Below are 19,585 nucleotides of genomic sequence, written 5' to 3'. Positions count from 1 at the left end.
TGGCCGTGCGGTTAAAGGCGCTGCAGTCTGGAACCGCAAGACCGCTACGGTCGCAGGTTCGAATCCTGCCTCGGGCATGGCTGTTTGTGATGTCCTTAGGTTAGTTAGGTTTAACTAGTTCTAAGTTCTAGGGGACTAATGACCTCAGTAGTTGAGTCCCATAGTGCTCAGAGCCATTTGCCATTGTCGCCTGATAAACAAAGTAAGAGCCTACGGAATATCAGACCAGCTGTGTGGCTGGATTGAAGAGTTTTTAGCAAACAGAACACAGCATGTTGTTATCAATGGAGAGACGTCTACAGACGTTAAAGTAACCTCTGGCGTGCCACAGGGGAGTGTTCTGGGACCATTGCTTTTCACAATATATATAAATGACCTAGTAGATAGTGTCGGAAGTTCCATGCGGCTTTTCGCGGATGATGCTGTAGTACACAGAGAAGTTGCAGCATTAGAGAATTGCAGCGAAATGCAAGAAGATCTGGAACGGATAGGCAGTTGGTGCAGGGAGTGGCAACTGACCCTTAACATAGGCAAATGTAATGTATTGCGAATACATAGAAAGAAGGATCCTTTATTGTATGATTATATGATAGCGGAACAAACACTGATAGCAGTTACTTCTGTAAAATATCTGGGAGTATGCGTGCGGAACGATTTGAAGTGGAATGATCATATAAAATTAATTGTCGGTAAGGCGGGTGCCAGGTTGAGATTCATTGGGAGAGTCCTTAGAAAATGTAGTCCATCAACAAAGGAGGTGGCTTACAAAACACTCGTTCGACCTATACTTGAGTATTGCCCATCAGTGTGGGATCCGCACCAGATCGGGTTGACGGAGGAGATAGAGAAGATCCAAAGAAGAGCGGCGCGTTTCGTCACAGGGTTATTTGGTAACCGTGATAGCGTTACGGAGATGTTTAACAAACTCAAGTGGCAGACTCTGCAAGAGAGGCGCTCTGCATCGCGGTGTAGCTTGCTCGCCAGGTTTCGAGAGGGTGCGTTTCTGGATGAGGTATCGAATATATTGCTTCTCACTACTTATACCTCCCGAGGAGATAACGAATGTAAAATGAGAGAGATTCGAGCGCGCACAGAGGCTTTCCGGCTGTCGTTCTTCCCGCGAACCATACGCGACTGGAACAGAAAAGGGAGGTAGTGACAGTGGCACGTAAAGTGCCCTCCGCCACACACCGTTGGGTCGCTTGCGGAGTGTAAATGTAGATGTAGATGTAGATGTCTTTGTACGTTCGCACCGGAGCTAGCCCGAAAGGGGATCCTTGAGAGAGGAGACACAATAACGTGAGCGAACCAGGAGACTGTGCTTGAGATGCTACACACCAATCCCGGTGCCAGTACGCGAGCTACCTCCTGTCGTGTCGGGATTTCCCCCAACAGCGTCTGGCGGATCCTGGATGACAATTCCGTGCACCCGGATCACATCCAGCGCGTGCAATTACTGGAAGAAGACGATTTTACTCCACGAGTGGCCTTTTCGCGGAGGTATTTACAGAAGCGTGCTACAGACTCCCTTTCCTAGCCAGCATTGTGTTCATCAAGGAGATGGCCGTCATGCGGGAAGGAGTGTCAACCCACATAACATCCATGTGTGGTTGGAGGAGAAAGTACATGTAATAAGAGCTCGTGCAGCCCAGAGAAGCTTTTCGGGTAATGTGTGGGCCGTCATTGTCGGGGACCGTCGTGACGGACTGTACTCGTTATGTAACAGTGCAACCTGTCTCATCTTTCTTCAGCAAGTATTGCCGCAGCTACTGGACGGCGATCACGTATCCGCTGCGATGCGTTGTGCCGTATGGTTTCACCATGGTGGATACCCTCATAATATAGCCTTGATCTGTGTCGCCACCGAATGCAACATAAATTCAACGTCTGATCGACCAGGGTGGTCCGTTGCATTGGCAAAGGAGATCGCCTACATCACTCGTCTTGACTTCTTCCTTTGCGGATTTTTCAAGACAATGGTGTACGAATCCACCGGTTAACAGTGCTGAGGTACCCGTTGCACGCATCGTGGCAGCTGCTAGGGGAGTCCGGGGCACGCGTGCTATTGTCTAGAACATCAGATCTTCCATCAGCCATTGATGCTAGGCCGGCATCACGAGTCGGGATTTCGAACACTTTCCTGAGGCCGATCGTTCGTATTTCCTGGTCCCTCCTGACTAAACATAATAAAGATGTATTCTCCCTATGTTCACGTCCTACCTATCTTGTATTTTGTGTCGCCACTATCACACCAGGAAAGATTTTCCGACTGTGCATTGCCATGTGATTTTTCCATCGTGTAGCTGTACTCTTATCTTTCCTTACAGCCTGCAAATACTGTGCTGAAACACACTGTATATATATTCCCTCGAATACAGAGTGGGTATTATACCAACTTTGAATTTTTTGAATGGGTACAACTATCCACTATACCCAAACCATATGCCGGCCCTACCGGTTACCCTTCTCCCTCCTTAACCTGTCCAGAACTTTCCTAGCCTTACCTAATTCAGCAATTGTCCACTGCAATTCCACTATCTTCCTGTCTCTGCTACAAAAGCCTACAAAACCACTGAACAGCCTCACATACTTGCATTGGGGAAAAAAAAAAAACTACAGGACCTGTCACAACAATTGACAGAACCAACAATTCTGCAACAAGTAAGGCATTTTTCACTCGTGATAAAAATAAGAGTAAGACAATAAAATTACGGATAAACCAGAAAACAAATTTACAAAAATTAGATCTATACACAACTGCTTTTAAACAAATTATTAGTGCAAAGTTTCTGAATCAAACGAGCGAAAATCTCCGCTGCTTTCTGGTAATATGTACTAAATAATGAAGGTATACCTTTATGTAAGTAGAGTGTACAGGTATACTCTACTTAAAGTGTTGGAAAGAACAAAAGAAGAATTAAAGGAGATTCTCTGAGGTTACCGCGCCAAAACGTAAACAGAAATATGACTACAGTTCCAGTTTACGATTTTTCCCGTTCTTAGAAATAACATACGAAGGAAAATAAAACATTTAATAACAAGCTTAAAAAACACACTAATACACGTATATACTGAGCAAGCTGTTCGAAACTAACTGTTACTACAATATAAACACCTTGTCTTTCGAGAGTACAAAAACTAGCACGTCTCGCCCGGAGCAGGGCTGCTAACTCTTCTTCAATAAAACCTCCTGATCCAACTGGAATATTTGTTTACTTGCTAATTTCCTTTTAAACCAAGAATTCACCATGAGAAATGGAACCCTACATTACACAGGACACCTTCTATATTTCTCCTATTGGTTTTTCTTGTATTTCATATTTTATGTAGATAATTTATGCCCTTCTCGACTAATTTCTCTGTCTTAGATTAACTTGCGATTCCAGTGACAAATGAATGGGTTTAAACTGTATCGTAGCGTCTGTGCTGTAATTACGACGTCGTTGGACGTTTGAAATCTGTTTCGTTTTCCTTTCACGGCGTGTTTAGCATATCCCACTCCTTCTGTAGCAAGGAAATGAAATCGGAAGAAAGGAGCTGGCACGCGCCGGCGAAACGCTCGCATTCTTGGCGCTGGCAGTCAAGAGCAGAGAAATGTGCAGCGGGCGCCGCGCCAAGTTTCTACGGCTCATCCAGCACGGCCCGGCGCTCTACGGACACACTCGTGTGGCAGCTCGCAAGACACACTGAGTCTTGCTTTGGGAGTTAGCACGCGCAAGAGCCACAGAACAGGAGCCTTTCTCATATAGGGGCTGGTCAGAAAAATCTGACCTTGACGCGACAATACCTCAGCTGCAGGTATCAGAGACTAACTAATACAACAACAAAACTTGTGTCTACATTAGTCGGTGCCTTCGAAGAGAACCTTTATATTTAAAAAGTTAAAAAAACTGCGTTTACAATAATATCTGTCAAACAACTGCTTCATTTCAAGATCTTATTATTTCTGTGTACACTAGAAATAACTGTGGAAACTTCTGGTTTTACTTTTGATTTATTTTAGAGAGCGATACTAATACTATGGGACGACCAGCCTGCAGCCTTTAACGTACACAATTATATCGAATATATCGATGGTAATGAAATATCCCCTACCCGCTCCCCAAATAAATTCATGTTGGTAGTTTTAGAATTCTTGAAGTAACACTCCGGTTTCAGAATCTGCTGTGAACGAAATGGTTCAAATGGCTCTGAGCACTATGGGACTTAACTTCTTAGGTCATCAGTCCCCTAGAACTTAGAACTACCTAAACCTAACTAACCTAAGGACATCACACACATCCATGCCCGAGGCAGGATTCGAACCTGCGACTGTAGCGGTCGCGCGGTTCCAGACTGTAGCGCCTAGAACCGCTCGGCCACCGCGGCCGGCTGCTGTGAACAACTTTTAACAGTCAGTGAACAGTCTATTGTAATATGAGACAGGTACGTGTAGCTCGAGCGCCGACTGGAATGTTACTTAGTGTTCATGTAAGGCAACGATGACCCTGAAGTGTGGAAGAGATATTCACGTCTACGTTTCTTTCTCAGAAAGCACAGTATTAAGTCATCATTTTCTCAAGAAATAAAATAGCCTCATGGATTCCGCACTGAGAAAAATTCAAATGCCTCTCGTTCTCTCTTTTCCATACATATTTCATTGCTGTTACACATTCCCCGATGAACCATGGACCTAGCCTTTGTTGGGGAGGCCTGCGTGCAACAGCGTCACACATAACCGTACTATAGGTGCAATCACGACGGAGGGGTATCTGTTGAGAGGCCAGACAAACGTGTGGTTCCTCAAGAGGGGCAGCAGCCTCTTCAGTACTTGCAGAGGCAAAACTCTGGATTACTGACTGAACTGGTCTTGTAAGATCAACCAAAACGGCATTGCTGTGCTGGTACGGCGAACGGCTGAAAGCAAGGGGAAACTACAGCCGTAATTTTTCCAGAGGTCATGCAGCTTTAATGTATGGTTAAATGATGAGGGTGTCCTCTTGGGTAAAATATTCCAGAGGTAAAATAGTCCCCCATTCGGAACTCCGCGAGGGGACTTCTCAGGAGAACGTCGTTATCAGGAGAAAGAAAACTGGCGTTCTGCGGATCGGAGCGCGGAATGTCAGATCCCTTAATCGGGCGGGCAGGTTAGAAAATTTAAAAAGGGAAATGGATAGGTTAAAGTTAGATATAGAGGGAGTTAGTGAAGTTCAGTGGCAGGAGAAACAGGACTTCTGCTCAGGTAGATACAGGGTTATAAATACAAAATCAAATAGGGTTAATGCAAGAGTAGGTTTAATAATGAATTAAAAAATAGGAACGCGGATAAGCTACTACGAACAGCATAGTGAACGCGTTATTGTAGCCAAGGTAGACACGAAGTCCACGCCTACAACAATAGAACTAGTTTATATGCCAACTATCTTCGCAGATGATGAAGAGGTTGAAGAAATGCATGATGAGATACAAGAAATTATTCAGAGAGTTAAGGGAGATGAACATTTAATATTCACGGGGGACTGGTATTCGATAGCAGGAAAAGGAAGAGAAGCAAAAGTAGTAGGTGAATATGGAATGGGGGTAAGGATTGCAACAGGAATTCGCCTGGTAGAATTTTGCGCCGAGCCTAACTAAATCATAGCTAACACTTGGTTTAGAAACATGAAAGACGTTTGTATACGTGCAAGAGAGCGGAGACATCAGAAGGTTCCAAATTGATTATATAATGATAAGACCGAGATTAAGGAACCAGGTTTTAAGTTGTAAGATTTTTCCAGGGGCAGATGAGGGCTCTGACTACAATTTATTGGTTATGAACTGCCGATTAAAACTGAAAAAATATAGGAATTTAAGGAGATGGTACCGGGATAAACTGAAAAACCAGTGGTCGTAGAGCGTTTCAGAGAGAGCTTTAGGGAACAGGGGAAAGGAATACAGCTGGAGAGGAATGGGTAGCTTTGAGAGTTGAAATAGTGAAGGCAGCAGAGGATCAAGTTGGTAAAAAGACGAGGGCTAATAGAAATCCTTGAGTAGCACCAAAGATATTGAATTTAATTGATGAAAGGAATAAAATAAATGCAGTAAACAAAGCAGGCGGGAAGGAATAAAAATGTCTCAAAAATGAGATCGACAGGAGGTGCAAAATGGCTAACTAGGAATGGCTAGACGACAAACGTTAGGATATAGAAGCAAATATCACTTGGGGTAAGATAGGTGGTGCCTACAGCAAAATTAAGAGAACCTTTCGAGAAAAGAGAACCTCCTGTATGAATATGAAGAGTCAGACGGAAAACCAATCTTAAGCAAAGAAGGGAAAGCAGAAAGGTGGAAGGAGTATGTAGAGGGTTTATACAGGGGCATGTACTTAGGGACAATATTATGGAAATGGAAGAGGATATAGATGAAGACGAGATGGGAGATATGATACTGCGTGAAGAGTTTGACAGAGCACACTGAAAGACCTAAGTCGAAAAAAGGCCCCGGGAGTAGACAACATTCCGTTAGAACTTCTGATAGCCTTGGGAGAGCCAGCCATGACGAAACTCTTCCATCTAGTGAGCAAGATACACTCCTGGAAATGGAAAAAAGAACACATTGACACCGATGTGTCAGACCCACCATACTTGCTCCGGACACTGCGAGAGGGCTGTACAAGCAGTGATCACACGCACGGCACAGCGGACACACCAGGAACCGCGGTGTTGGCCGTCGAATGGCGCTAGCTGCGCAGCATTTGTGCACCGCCGCCGTCAGTGTCAGCCAGTTTGCCGTCGCATACGGAGCTCCATCGCAGTCTTTAACACTGGTAGCATGCCGCGACAGCGTGGACGTGAACCGTATGTGCAGTTGACGGACTTTGAGCGAGGGCGTATAGTGGGCATGCGGGAGGCCGGGTGGACGTACCGCCGAATTGCTCAACACGTGGGGCGTGAGGTCTCCACAGTACATCGATGTTGTCGCCAGTGGTAGGCGGAAGGTGCACGTGCCCGTCGACCTGGGACCGGACCGCAGCGACGCACGGATGCACGCCAAGACCGTAGGATCCTACGCAGTGCCGTAGGGGACCGCACCGCCACTTCCCAGCAAATTAGGGACACTGTTGCTCCTGGGGTATCGGCGAGGACCATTCGCAACCGTCTCCATGAAGCTGGGCTACGGTCCCGCACACCGTTAGGCCGTCTTCCGCTCACGCCCCAACATCGTGCAGCCCGCCTCCAGTGGTGTCGCGACAGGCGTGAATGGAGGGACGAATGGAGACGTGTCGTCTTCAGCGATGAGAGTCGCTTCTGCCTTGGTGCCAATGATGGTCGTATGCGTGTTTGGCGCCGTGCAGGTGAGCGCCACAATCAGGACTGCATACGACCGAGGCACACAGGGCCAACACCCGGCATCATGGTGTGGGGAGCGATCTCCTACACTGGCTGTACACCACTGGTGATCGTCGAGGGGACACTGAATAGTACACGGTACATCCAAACCGTCATCGAACCCATCGTTCTACCATTCCTAGACCGGCAAGGGAACTTGCTGTTCCAACAGGACAATGCACGTCCGCATGTATCCCGTGCCACCCAACGTGCTCTAGAAGGTGTAAGTCAACTACCTGGCCAGCAAGATCTCCGGATCTGTCCCCCATTGAGCATGTTTGGGACTGGATGAAGCGTCGTCTCACGCGTTCTGCACGTCCAGCACGAACGCTAGTCCAACTGAGGCGCCAGGTGGAAATGGCATGGCAAGCCGTTCCACAGGACTACATCCAGCATCTCTACGATCGTCTCCATGGGAGAATAGCAGCCTGCATTGCTGCGAAAGGTGGATATACACTGTACTAATGCCGACATTGTGCATGCTCTGTTGCCTGTGTCTATGTGCCTGTGGTTCTGTCAGTGTGATCATGTGATGTATCTGACCCCAGGAATGTGTCAATACAGTTTCCCCTTCCTGGGACAATGAATTCACGGTGTTCTTATTTCAATTTCCAGGAGTGTATATAAGACAGGCGAAATACCATCAAACTTTAAAAAGAATATAATAATTCCAGCTCCAAAGAAAGCACGTGCTGACAGATGTGAGAATTACCGAACTATCAGTTTAATAAGTCATGGTTGCAAAATTCTAACACGAATTCAATACAGACGAATGGAAAAACTGCTAGAAGCCGACCTCGGGGTGGATCAGGTTGCATTCAGTAGAATAGTAGGAACACGCGAGGCAATGCTAACCCTACGACTTATATTAGAACGGAGGTTAAGGAAAGACAAATCTACGTTTATAGCATCTGTAGACTTAGAGAAAGCGTTTGACAATGTTGATAAGAATACTCTCTTTCAAACTGTGAAGGTGACAGGGGAAAATACAGGAAGCGAAAGGCTATTTACAGTTTGTACAGTAACCAGATGGCAGTTGTAAGAGCCGAGAGGCACTAAAGGGAAGCAGTGGTTGAGAAGGGAGTGAGACAGTGTTGTAGCCTATCCCAGATGTTATTCAACCTGTATGTTGAGCAAGCAGTAAAGGAAACAAAAGAAAAACTTGGAGTAGGAATTAAAATCCATGGAGAAGAAATAAAAACCTTGAAGTTTCCCGGTGACACTGTAATTCTGTCAGAGACAGCAAAGAATTTGGAAGAGCAGTTGAACAGAATAGACAGAGTCTTGAAAGGAGTACATAAGATGAACATCAACAAAGGCAAAACGAGGATCATGGAATGTAGTCGTATTAAATCAGGTGAAGCTGATAGAATTAAATTAGGAAATGAGACACTTAAAGAAGTAGATGAGTTTTACTATTCATACAGCAAACTAACTGATGCTGGTATGATATGAAATTTAGACTGGCGATAGCAAGGAAAGCGTTTTTGAAGAAGAGAAATTTGTTAATATCGAGTGTGGATTTAAGTATCAGGAAGTCTCTTCTGAAAGTATTTGTATGGAGTGTAGCCATGTATAGAAGTGGAACATGGACGATAAACAGTTTAGACAAGAAGAGGGTAGAAGCTTTTGAAATATGGTGCTACAGAAGAATGCTGAAAATTAGATGGGTAGATCATGTAACTAATGAATAAATACTGAATAGAACTGTGGAGAAGAAGAATTCGTGGCACAACTTGACTAGAAGAAGGGCTCGGTTGCTAGGACACGTTTGAGGCATCAAGAGACCACCAATTTAGTATTGGAGGGAAGCTTGGAGGGCAAAAATTCTACAGGGAGACCAAGAGATGAATACAACAAGCAGATTCAGAAGGATGTAGGTTGCAGTAGTTACTCGGAGATGAAGAGGCTTGCACAGGGTAGAGTAGCATGGAGAGCCACATCAAACCGGTCTTTGGACTGATGACCACAACAGCGACAACGCACATTCGCCAGGAGTTCTCTTTATTTTACTGCCAAAAATAAATAATACTGGACAAGAATACATCAAAATGGTTCAAATGGCTCTAAGCACTATGGGATTTAACATCTGAGGTCATTGGTTCCCTAGACTTAGAACTACTTAAACCTAACTAACCTAAGGACATCACACACATCCATGTCCGAGGCAGTATTCGAACCTGCGACCGCAGCAGCCGCGTGCTTCCGGACTGAAGCACCTAGAATCGCTCGACGATAGCGGCCGGCAAGAATACATCACGCAGGGACTATGGACATCAGTTTGACTTATTTTACAAAACATATGCCTCAACAGTACTTTTGGTTGCTCGTGTTGCACTCTTGTTTCTGAGTCAAGGCAGACAGCAATGTGTGCCAACAAATTGTTTTGTTAAAATTACGGTGAAACAGATGTCCATAGCTCCTTCTTTATGTGCTGTTTGTCCAGCATTACTTATCTTTTGCGGTAAAATGAAGAGAAACCCGTTGATGATAATCCAACAACGATAGATATGTGGGAAATGCTGAACGAGATGAAATTGTGTTTTGTTGAGCAAGGAATCTCTAAATGTGTTACTCGTATATTCGTGAATAGAAAACAAACAAATATCGCTATAGATTGAAAAGTTACATGTTTCATTAACTTCCATATTTCAATCGATTATTTATGTATGTAGTGTCCCACATGATAATCTTCAGCTGTTGGTTTCTTCAACACAAAAACTTAAGATTGTCGTTAGGTTTTGTTTACAAGAAACTACAGTTTTTAGGCTTTAAAACCCCAGGAGATGATTGGATGAGGACACACAGTGTGTTGAAGTCTATTCTAGTAGGGAAGAAAGCAACAGCCAGCAGCATTACATTATGACGTTTGCATAATCTGATACGCAACAGCATGTAACGGAAGCAGAGAAATAAGTGCAATGGAGACAGGATAACTATATATCTATCGGATCAAAATTATAGCTGAGCAGCCATGCACCATAAATCAGAAACAATTTCAGTAAGAGTTTTAATTTTATCGGGATAGAATTAAAAATCATCTCTTATTTCATCTAGCACTGCTTTCTCAGAATCATAAATATCGTGTGACTAACTTTAGTCTTGTGTTCAATGTGCCTTAGGAACATAGGTCATCGGCTGTGACATCGTGTACCATCGGCCGAATTCCCTTTCCAGGAAAAAAATCTGAGTTTGAGATTCTCGACAGGTTTGTGTGTTTTATCGGTAGTCAGTGCATTAAGTTTTTCTCCGTGTCCAATAAGGCTGTTGCCGGCAGTGCGCTGAACCCAAATCTCGTTTCCTCGGCTCGATCGGAAGACGGACGTGCACCCCACTGCACTTTCTCTGGACACTGAGCTTCCCGCTTTGAGCTTCACCTGTTGTTTGGCCAATGTAGGTTAACGCTTGGCCCAGTTTCATTTCTGGCGTATGCTACAGTTAGAGCGTTTCAGATTGCTGGCGGCACTGAACTGTAGGGAAACGCACCATGTCTTCCGGAAGTCGCGACAACTAGAAATACGCTCCAGGGGTAACAGTTCGTGTGCATCCCTAGAAGTATAGTCAAGCATAGCCCTCCTACTGGCGACGGCTATGTTACGTTAAACACAGGCAAGTTCATTGGGCCTGGACTAGAGAGTGTTTGCAAGGCCTTCAGGCAAACACGTACATTTTAAAGGGGAATTCGAAATAGGTGAGCGGCAGGCAATAATGACCGTTACTACGAAGCTTGTTTAGAAATGAAGTTCTAGGTAATGATGTTAGCGATGCGAGTGACTGGACTGACGGCTCACGCTGTTGATACTGGAGGAAGCGACGCAGTGAGACGCAGCTGACGCAATGATCCAAGCCCACGATGCTCTTCAGCATACCGTGACGCAACAGACGCACATGACATATTTCGCGCCTTTGAAACGTAATGGGATGCTGTTGACGTTGATTCGTGGATAACAGCAGTGATCACCAAAAAAATATTCAGTACACACATCTGCTTATGAACGGTTATCTGGCCGAGTAATAAATTTGAGTTGAAAGTCATTACACGATAATGGTTTTATAGAAAAATAAATTATTAAGTCCACTTCAAAGTCTATTACCTGGAATAAAGTCCAAAGGATGGTGAACTAATTTGGAAATTTTACTTAACACTTGCTAGCTTCTCCTTCTTTCCGTAACCCGAGATGCCACTGTTATTCGTCGAGAATGTGGATAGCTGAATATGTTGTGGGCCATTGTTAACGTCTACAGTATGAACCAGTTGATAGCCATTTAGCGGAGCTGTAGCTTAACGAAGTTGTTAGCTGGCCATGTCTGAATTCCACCTGTACCAGAAATGCCTTCATTACCATTATATAATTATTATTATTATTACTGTTTAGCCTTCAATTCCGCCATCACTTGTGATAACCATGTCTCATGACATGCACTTCGGAAATCAAAAATCTTTCGTTATAAATTCTATAGAAATCGTAATACACGCATCAAAATGTAGCAGACTAGTGGCCCACATGTTGCATAAAATGAAAGCAACCCAAAAATGACTAAAACTTTTTCATTAACTGGTGTGTACCGTTCATCTTTCTCTCTCTCTCTCTTTACTACAATAAGTGATACGAGCAGTGACAATTTAGTCTCACAAGCGCCTTCTAATCAAATTGCCTGCGTGTGAAGTGTCGCCTGAGTTATGTCACTGTATTCATGATTTCCTGTTATGAAGAACACAATTGAAGAGCCCACACAAGAAACGAGGTAAGTCACATTTTGTCCAATTTTCACGATCGGAAATTTAAGCTTCCAAGATTACAAAAAAATACTCCAGTCGAGTGTGCCCTTTGTAAAAATGACGCCAAATTTAATGCTTGCAGTAAATTAGCAAAAATTAACGGTTAAGATTATGTGATAAGGAACGCAAAACACTTAGAGAAAGTGCGTTTTTGCCACGGAAAGAACGTGGTAACTCAATGATTTTCCGGTAGACTTTCCTCCCTTCTTTGTGTTGTTTAACTTCGGTAGTTTCTTTTTGTTGGGCTAAGATTTTGGTTCGTTACGTGTTAGATTGGAATAGAAATTTCTTGCGTCTTAACCACAAACTCCTTGAAAGCTGCATATTTTTCATTAGATACTGGCAGAAGAACTGAATATAAACCCCGACAATTAGTTACTTACAAAAAAAAAATCTTGATTTACACTGCAAAAGGTTTCATTTTACAAAAAGCGATCTAACACATGAGCCATTGCACCAAGGTCCCCACAAACATTACTCATTCTGCCATAACTATTCCCCTTTTTAACTGGCTGATTAACAGATGGCTTCTCACCTTCATCTTGTAATTATCCACACATTTTAAAGATCCTAACTATCACACTTCAAACTAAACACCATAAGGCAAGAACACAGTGTAACGAACTAAACCGATCACGTTTGTAGTCGCAACCCAGCTGATAACAGGTGTAATGTAAGCAGTGGAAGCAAGCACTGGACTTACCCCACTCTTTCTGTGAGAAGATCAACTTAGAAGGTCCTTTCCGTTGCCTCCAAAAGTGAAACGCTTTGTATCTCAGTGAGACGACACATTATTCCAAAATCATTTCAGCTACCTTTTATTACCGACGGCTGACTATCAGAATGTGCCGTAAACTCATTTCGTAATTAAATGGATTTAGCCTGTTTTTTGTGGTGTCATCAATTAGTAGTAACTGACAGGAAGTCATCCAGTGAAACATAAGTGATATCTGGCGTTTCCCAACTAACTGTTATAGATCTTCCGCTGTTTCTAATCCATATAACAATTTTGGAGACACTGTGAACAGCTCTGTTACATTGTTTTCAGAGGATGCTGTTGTTTAATTCTAGTAAAGATATCAGAAGAACATTACAAATTACAGAATGATTTAGACAAGATATCTGCATGGTGATGAAAGTTACAAAATAAAGTACGTCAGATCCTCCATGTAAGCAGTAAGAAGAATCAGTTCTTTTTTTTTTTAACTTGGCCTGTAGGCCTCACAGTCATCTGTCAGTGTTTTGGTATTTTACAAAAGAAGGTTTTACTTATATTTAAATTACATAATTAGTTTTAAGAGTAATATATTCATTTAATCAAGAAATTATGGTACCGTATTTAGTAATGGTTGGTGAGATATGATTAACTGTTGTATAGAATGGATCTGCTGCTTTGCTTATAGTTTAAGTCAAGAATCGATAGTTCTAAAAGTTGCCATGCTTATCTTTGCTTAGTTTTCGTCTTTGGGATCGACTACATACTAGAAAAATGGGCCTATAACCCGAAACATAGATCGCACGGTAGTAATAAAGACTAAGAGAGTGTTTTGTTTAGTTAATACAGTTTAGGTGTTCATTTTTCCCACTGCTATTCGAGAGTGGAATAGTCGGGAAGTAGTCTGAAAGTGGCCCTGTAAACCATGTGATAGGGACTTAATTGTGAATTGCAAAGTAGATGTTTGTACGTATGTAGGTGCTTTGCCAGAGGTAATGCAACAGTTCATAACATTTTTCACAGTTGTTTCACAAATTGCTTATTTTTGGGCCTAGGTTTCGGTTTATTATCCCATTGTCTAGCATTACTGGTAGATATTATTCTGTATGCTTATACAAATATAAACAAAGCTAAAGATTTACTGTCGTCGTTGAAATTAATTGCTGGGAGTAAATTCTATGCTTTCGTTACGTAAACCATAAGCATGGAGGTAAAAAAAAAGAAGAGATGTCACAGATTTGAAGCCGACGCCCGCTATCTTAAGTAGCCCAAAACGCTAGGTTCATCGCATTCATACCTCCATGGTTCACCGCGGAGATACTTCCGCGTGAAGTCACTCTGGCGTGCCGAGCCCAGTTTCGACTGTGTTGGGTGCTTTGATTGTATGAAGACGTATTTGTTTCCCCAAATACGTCGGCTTGCGTTGTTTACTAATGCACTAATCAACCTGATCGTAGTCTAAAGTTTAAACGAATCACATTTCATTCGTAAGTGGAGCTATTCAAGCATATTTTCTTTCGTATGCATCAATTACGGTTGCACTGTTTTCTTTTATCGTAGTGGTTTTACTTCTTTCATTTGAATTTGGATTTGCCTTACTTTACTCAGTGTCCGTTCTTTCTCTCCTTTCCTGTGTTTTCCTTTGCCTCCCAAAACGCAAACGTTCCGACGTCCGAGGCACACTGTACCAACGGTCTCGTCCCTGCACAAAACACGGCTACGTAACCGCGCTGGTTGTTGGGACAGCATCTCATGCCCTAAGTTCCTCTCATAGATAATTATAATTCGTTGTTCGCATTTCCTCCCCCCGTGTGACGGTAAGTGTTGTGTGTATGACGGTATGAATGTGTATGTCTGCTTTGATTCCTTTCTGAAGAAGGCTTCAGCTGAAAACTTTTCCTCGTGTGTATCTGCTGCTCGGCATGCAAATAGCCGTCTATCCATTTCACAGTATAGTTATTCCCTCACGACGTTTGTTGTAAATAATCCACTTCACTTCAGCAGGAACAATGTTGGACATAATTACAGAACCAGAAGAAAAAAAGACATTCAATACCCCACATTAAGGTTGTTTGTAGCACAAACAGGGGCTCATAACGCTACAACCAAAAGTTTAGATCACTAACCCATTGACATAAAATGCTTGACAGACAGCAAAGTAAAATTTGAAATTAAACTGAATACTTTTTCTTTGGCAATTCGACCTATTCCGCAGAAGATCTCACTGCAATGTGTAAATGGTGACGGGTAGGAATTATTGACTAACATCTCTCTGTCTTTAATTAAAAAACGTAGAAACTAATAATGATCAGCGTGGAGGCATATTTACAAAAAAAAATCGATGTCAGTATATAATGTCTCGTCCCACATTATTACGATTTATCCTGCAAATGCTACATTGAACATGAAACTAACTAAGTAACCTAAGTAACTAACTAACTGTTGGTATATCACTAAACGTGGTATACAGACTTGAATACTTTGGGAGCTTCAAAATGTAATTCAAAAGTAAACTGAAACGGATGATCGAACTGGAAGTACATTCCAATTGTGCTATGTTTGGTTACTCCTGAAAAACTAACAGAGTTACTGGCGATAAATTATCTGGGGAAAGAATCAAATTAGCTACTGTTGGAAAGGTAGGCCTACATCTTACACAGATTATCAAATCATTTCAAAAAAAAATAACTTACATACACATTAAAGCAAAATGTCCATTTATGGGGTCTTATGCGTTTGAGAGCATTCCCTTGATCACATTTATAGCATTCCACTAAGCTGGAAGATGTTTAAAAAATTATATCCTTTATTTTCTTTGTAAATTGCTATTAATGGCCATAAACTAAATGACGCATCATAGACAAGATTTGAAAGTGAGAAGATGTGTACTACAGTGAAACTAATGCACGGACAATCTAATAAAACAGGAACTCTATTCTGCATGGAGGTATATCCCTAAGCAGTTCTATTTCTTTGACATTTTAATAATCGTTCACTTTGTTGACATGCAACAAGATACAATAGTGTCCCTTACTTCTTTCCTTCTAGCACACGTTTATGAGCTCACAAAGAACACGTAGGTAAGTTTTTGCAAACATGAACATTAAAAATGTTGTGGATACGAGTTGAAAGCTGAAAGTATTACTTACAAAAAGCAGTACTTGTAAGCAAACAAGCATTAGTTTCGGATTTCCAGCTTTATTTGCTATCGATACAAATATAGTAAAAGTCGAATAAAATGCATTAGGAAAGCATCCCTTTCACGTCACAGCCTTCTCTTCTTGGTTATTCGTAATGCATGAACAAAGCAAGTTACATTAACGAGGTCAAATGTGTCATATTAGTAGAGCAAATACGCATTCAAGAGCAGAAAGACGTTCGAAATTGTCTTCCTTCATGTTATTCATGTTAATCCTCCAAGCACTGTAATTTTTAGTATTTGAAACAGCGATTACATGCACGCTACAGAAATAAAGAACTATTGTAAACAATAGTCTGATAATGTTTTCGGCTACTTAAAATGGCAGCAGGCCCCTCCAACTCTTGCTTCAAAACAACGTGCGGCGTAAGTGTATAGTGTCATCCCCTTCTTCTTTTACCTCGATGACTATACAGGTAACGCTCACCTCACAAGATTTTCCGCAAACGTGACGTCATTTTTACGCCACACGCAATAGCGACAACTGCAGGAATCGCTGGCGACTTTGTGACAAGGAAGTCGTTTCATTCGCAGCAATTTAACCCGTCCTTTTAGGTTCCAGCCTAAACACACAATCGCAAAACGCCAAATATTTATTTGATCTTTTATTCTCTAATCAGTCGGAAATGAAAATAGCATGGAATATTGCAGAATATACTTGTATTACGTTCAGGTCATAAAGACCAAACGGGACCGACCGGCCGCAGTGTCATCCTCAGCCCACAGGCGTCAGCAGTTGCGGATATGGAGGGGCATGTGGTCAGCACTCCGCTCTCCAGGCCGTATGTCAGTTTCCGAAACCGTAGCCGCTACTTCTCAATCAGGTAGTTCCTCAGTTTGCATCACAAGGGCTGAGTGCACCCCGCTTTCCAACAGTGTTCGGCAGACGGGATGGTCACCCATCCAAGTTCTAGCCCAGCCCGACAGCACCTAACTTCTGTGATCTGACGGGAACCGGTGTTACCACTGCGGCAAGGCAGTTGGCAGTGTCTCTTGTAGGCTTATATAACTGATGCTTTGTTAACTGGCAATTAATGATAATGGTAACTTGTTTGCGATAAATATGCAATGCAAAACATCTGAATATGTCGAAATCAATATGGCGTCTGACATCTGGATTGTTTACATTGCGCGTGACGTCAAAATGATGGCACGCTTGCAGAAAATCGAGTGAGATGAGGATTCTCCTTAACCGCGTGGTGGGGGAAAACTTTTGCTATTGCAGGAATTACGAGTCTTTATGCAGTAGGCTGCAAATTTATGGCCCCAAAGCGACTATAAATACTCACATGTTGCGAGTAATAGAGGATTTTCGTTCAAATGGTTCAAATGACTCTGAGCACTATGGGACTTAACATCGGAGGTCATCAGTCCCCTAGAACTTAGAACGACTTAAACCTAACTAACCTGAGGACATCACACACAACCATGCCCGAGGCAGGATTGGAACCTGCGACCGTAGCGGTCGCGCGGTTGCAGACTGAAGCGCCTAGAACCGCTCGGCAGAGGATTTTTGTGTTAGGCCTTCTTTTGATTGACAGTTCACCCGAATCAAAACTGTATGAACTACGTGGTTATAGAACTTGAGCGCTCGTGAACGAGAGGTTGCGATTCTTGTTAGTTACATTCAGACCATTAACTACAAGAGCTGCCACAAACTTCACGACTATCCCTCGTATAACGTTTGTCAAACATGTCTATTACGAATTCTGCTTTCACTTCTGATAAACTCTACTTTTAGTTCCGTAATGCCGATACTATTTTCCGAAAGTGTGTAAGACGGGGGTCTCCCACACCTTGACTCTCACCGTTCGGTACTGGGCGGGGCGACGTGACGTCACGTTGTGGTTCTGTCTAGTTCAAACACGCCACCATTCGACGGTGCCGCTCAGTTCGATTGACATGCAGTGTGACTCGGCCTTTTTGCGGCCGAGGAAGCAGGCGTGGTGCCGCGAGGACGTTTACCCGGCCCGCGGACCGGTGGCTAGCCGTGGATCGCCGGACGCGGACGCTCGGCTATTCGCTAACGGAGCGGAGCGCAGGCCGGGCAGGGCCACGAATTCCTTTCCCCGCGCGGCGCCCCGCAGGTGCCGTTCCGCGGGCGCGTGTGGCCCACTGCCAGCCGAGCCGAGCCGAGCCGCGCCCGCTGCCCCCCCCCCCCCCCCCCCCCCTACCTGCCGCGGCCGCCAGCTGGGCAGCGGGGCTGGGGGCGCCGCACCGCCCTACTGCTGTAGCAGTGTCAGCTCCCCTCCAGGTCACTCACACCGAACCACTCCGGGCACAGGTCAACACATTCCAATCTGGGAGCAGCACTCAGGCAACAGAACATTGGTCGCGTCCCGGCACAGCCTCACTATACCGGAATGAAGTAAGTGCGAACTGCGTAGCGCAGTCGGGACGTTAACGACAATGGGTTAGTTATAAGTTGCTGCCAACATTTATATCGGAGATGAGAGGGATAGAATCTCCTTGGTTTGAAGCAAATAAGTTTCCTGAAAATAGGTTACATAATTGCAATAGGCAGAAAAGATTGGTTAGTTTCTGTCAAGTTTATTCTCGCATATACTTAAGTGAGGTGTTGGACCACAAACCCCTTAGTAAGATTCAGTCTATTTATTCGGACTTGCTACTTCAAAGCTACCTGCCCGTACATATAAGAAACAACTACAAAGCAATCACTTGTTCTTGGTTAGCACTGAAGTCTCTCTAAGTAATTGAGACAAAGTCTGACAGCCTCTGTTCAACACTATTCCAATGAAACTCTAAAAATCCTACTTGACCTGCAGTTCCTGAGTGTCCACCAGAGTCTATCACCGTCTTCCCGCAGTTGAAGTCTTTTTATCAGCTGTATCGGCTGCGATGAGCCTACTCGGCCCCACCGGCGTCTCGCTGCGGAATCTCCAAACTCCTGGCACTGGCTCTGAATCTGCATTTGAATCTCTGCTTCTAGCTATTCCACTGCCTGGCCTTTTATTTCGTTTCTCATGTACTTGGGTGCACACGAGTTGTTTCACATGACCCTTTCGTTTCTAAGTGATTGGATTGCACAAGAATGTCTATGGTTCCATATGACATTCTCGTTTCTAATTGGTCAGCTTGCACAAAAATTCCTTTGGTTCCACACGACACTTTCTTTTCTAGCTGCACAAAACTTAATTTCGTTCCTCATGAGTCTTTTTCGCACGTGACTGACACTCTCTCTTGTTGTATTATCGCCCTGGTGTTTGCGTCTTCCATTGAGCAACTTTGATTCATGCTGCTTCCTCTGGCAGGATGTCAAACACTAAGTTATTTGATCAACAAGCCGTACTTGGCAGCCTCCGCCGCTTATCTTGTCCCTACGTCCTGGTGGACTATTTCTTAATGTCGGCTGGCTGTTTGCCTATGGAGCCTGGACTCTTATTATGGTCACAAAAGCAAGAAGAAAAATTAAAATTTTCTACAGTCACAACACATTTCCTCTCTCAACCAAGTACTATCCCTTCATCCTCCTACTCCTCCTCCCTCTCAATCCAATTTACGCTGCCTTACAAAAGGAGAGAAGC

The sequence above is a fragment of the Schistocerca americana genome, chromosome 2 (genome assembly GCF_021461395.2).
Source record: "Schistocerca americana isolate TAMUIC-IGC-003095 chromosome 2, iqSchAmer2.1, whole genome shotgun sequence".
Lineage (NCBI taxonomy): Eukaryota > Metazoa > Arthropoda > Insecta > Orthoptera > Acrididae > Schistocerca > Schistocerca americana.
The sequence above is the reverse complement of the archived record's forward strand: the minus strand, read 5'-3'. Positions refer to the sequence as shown.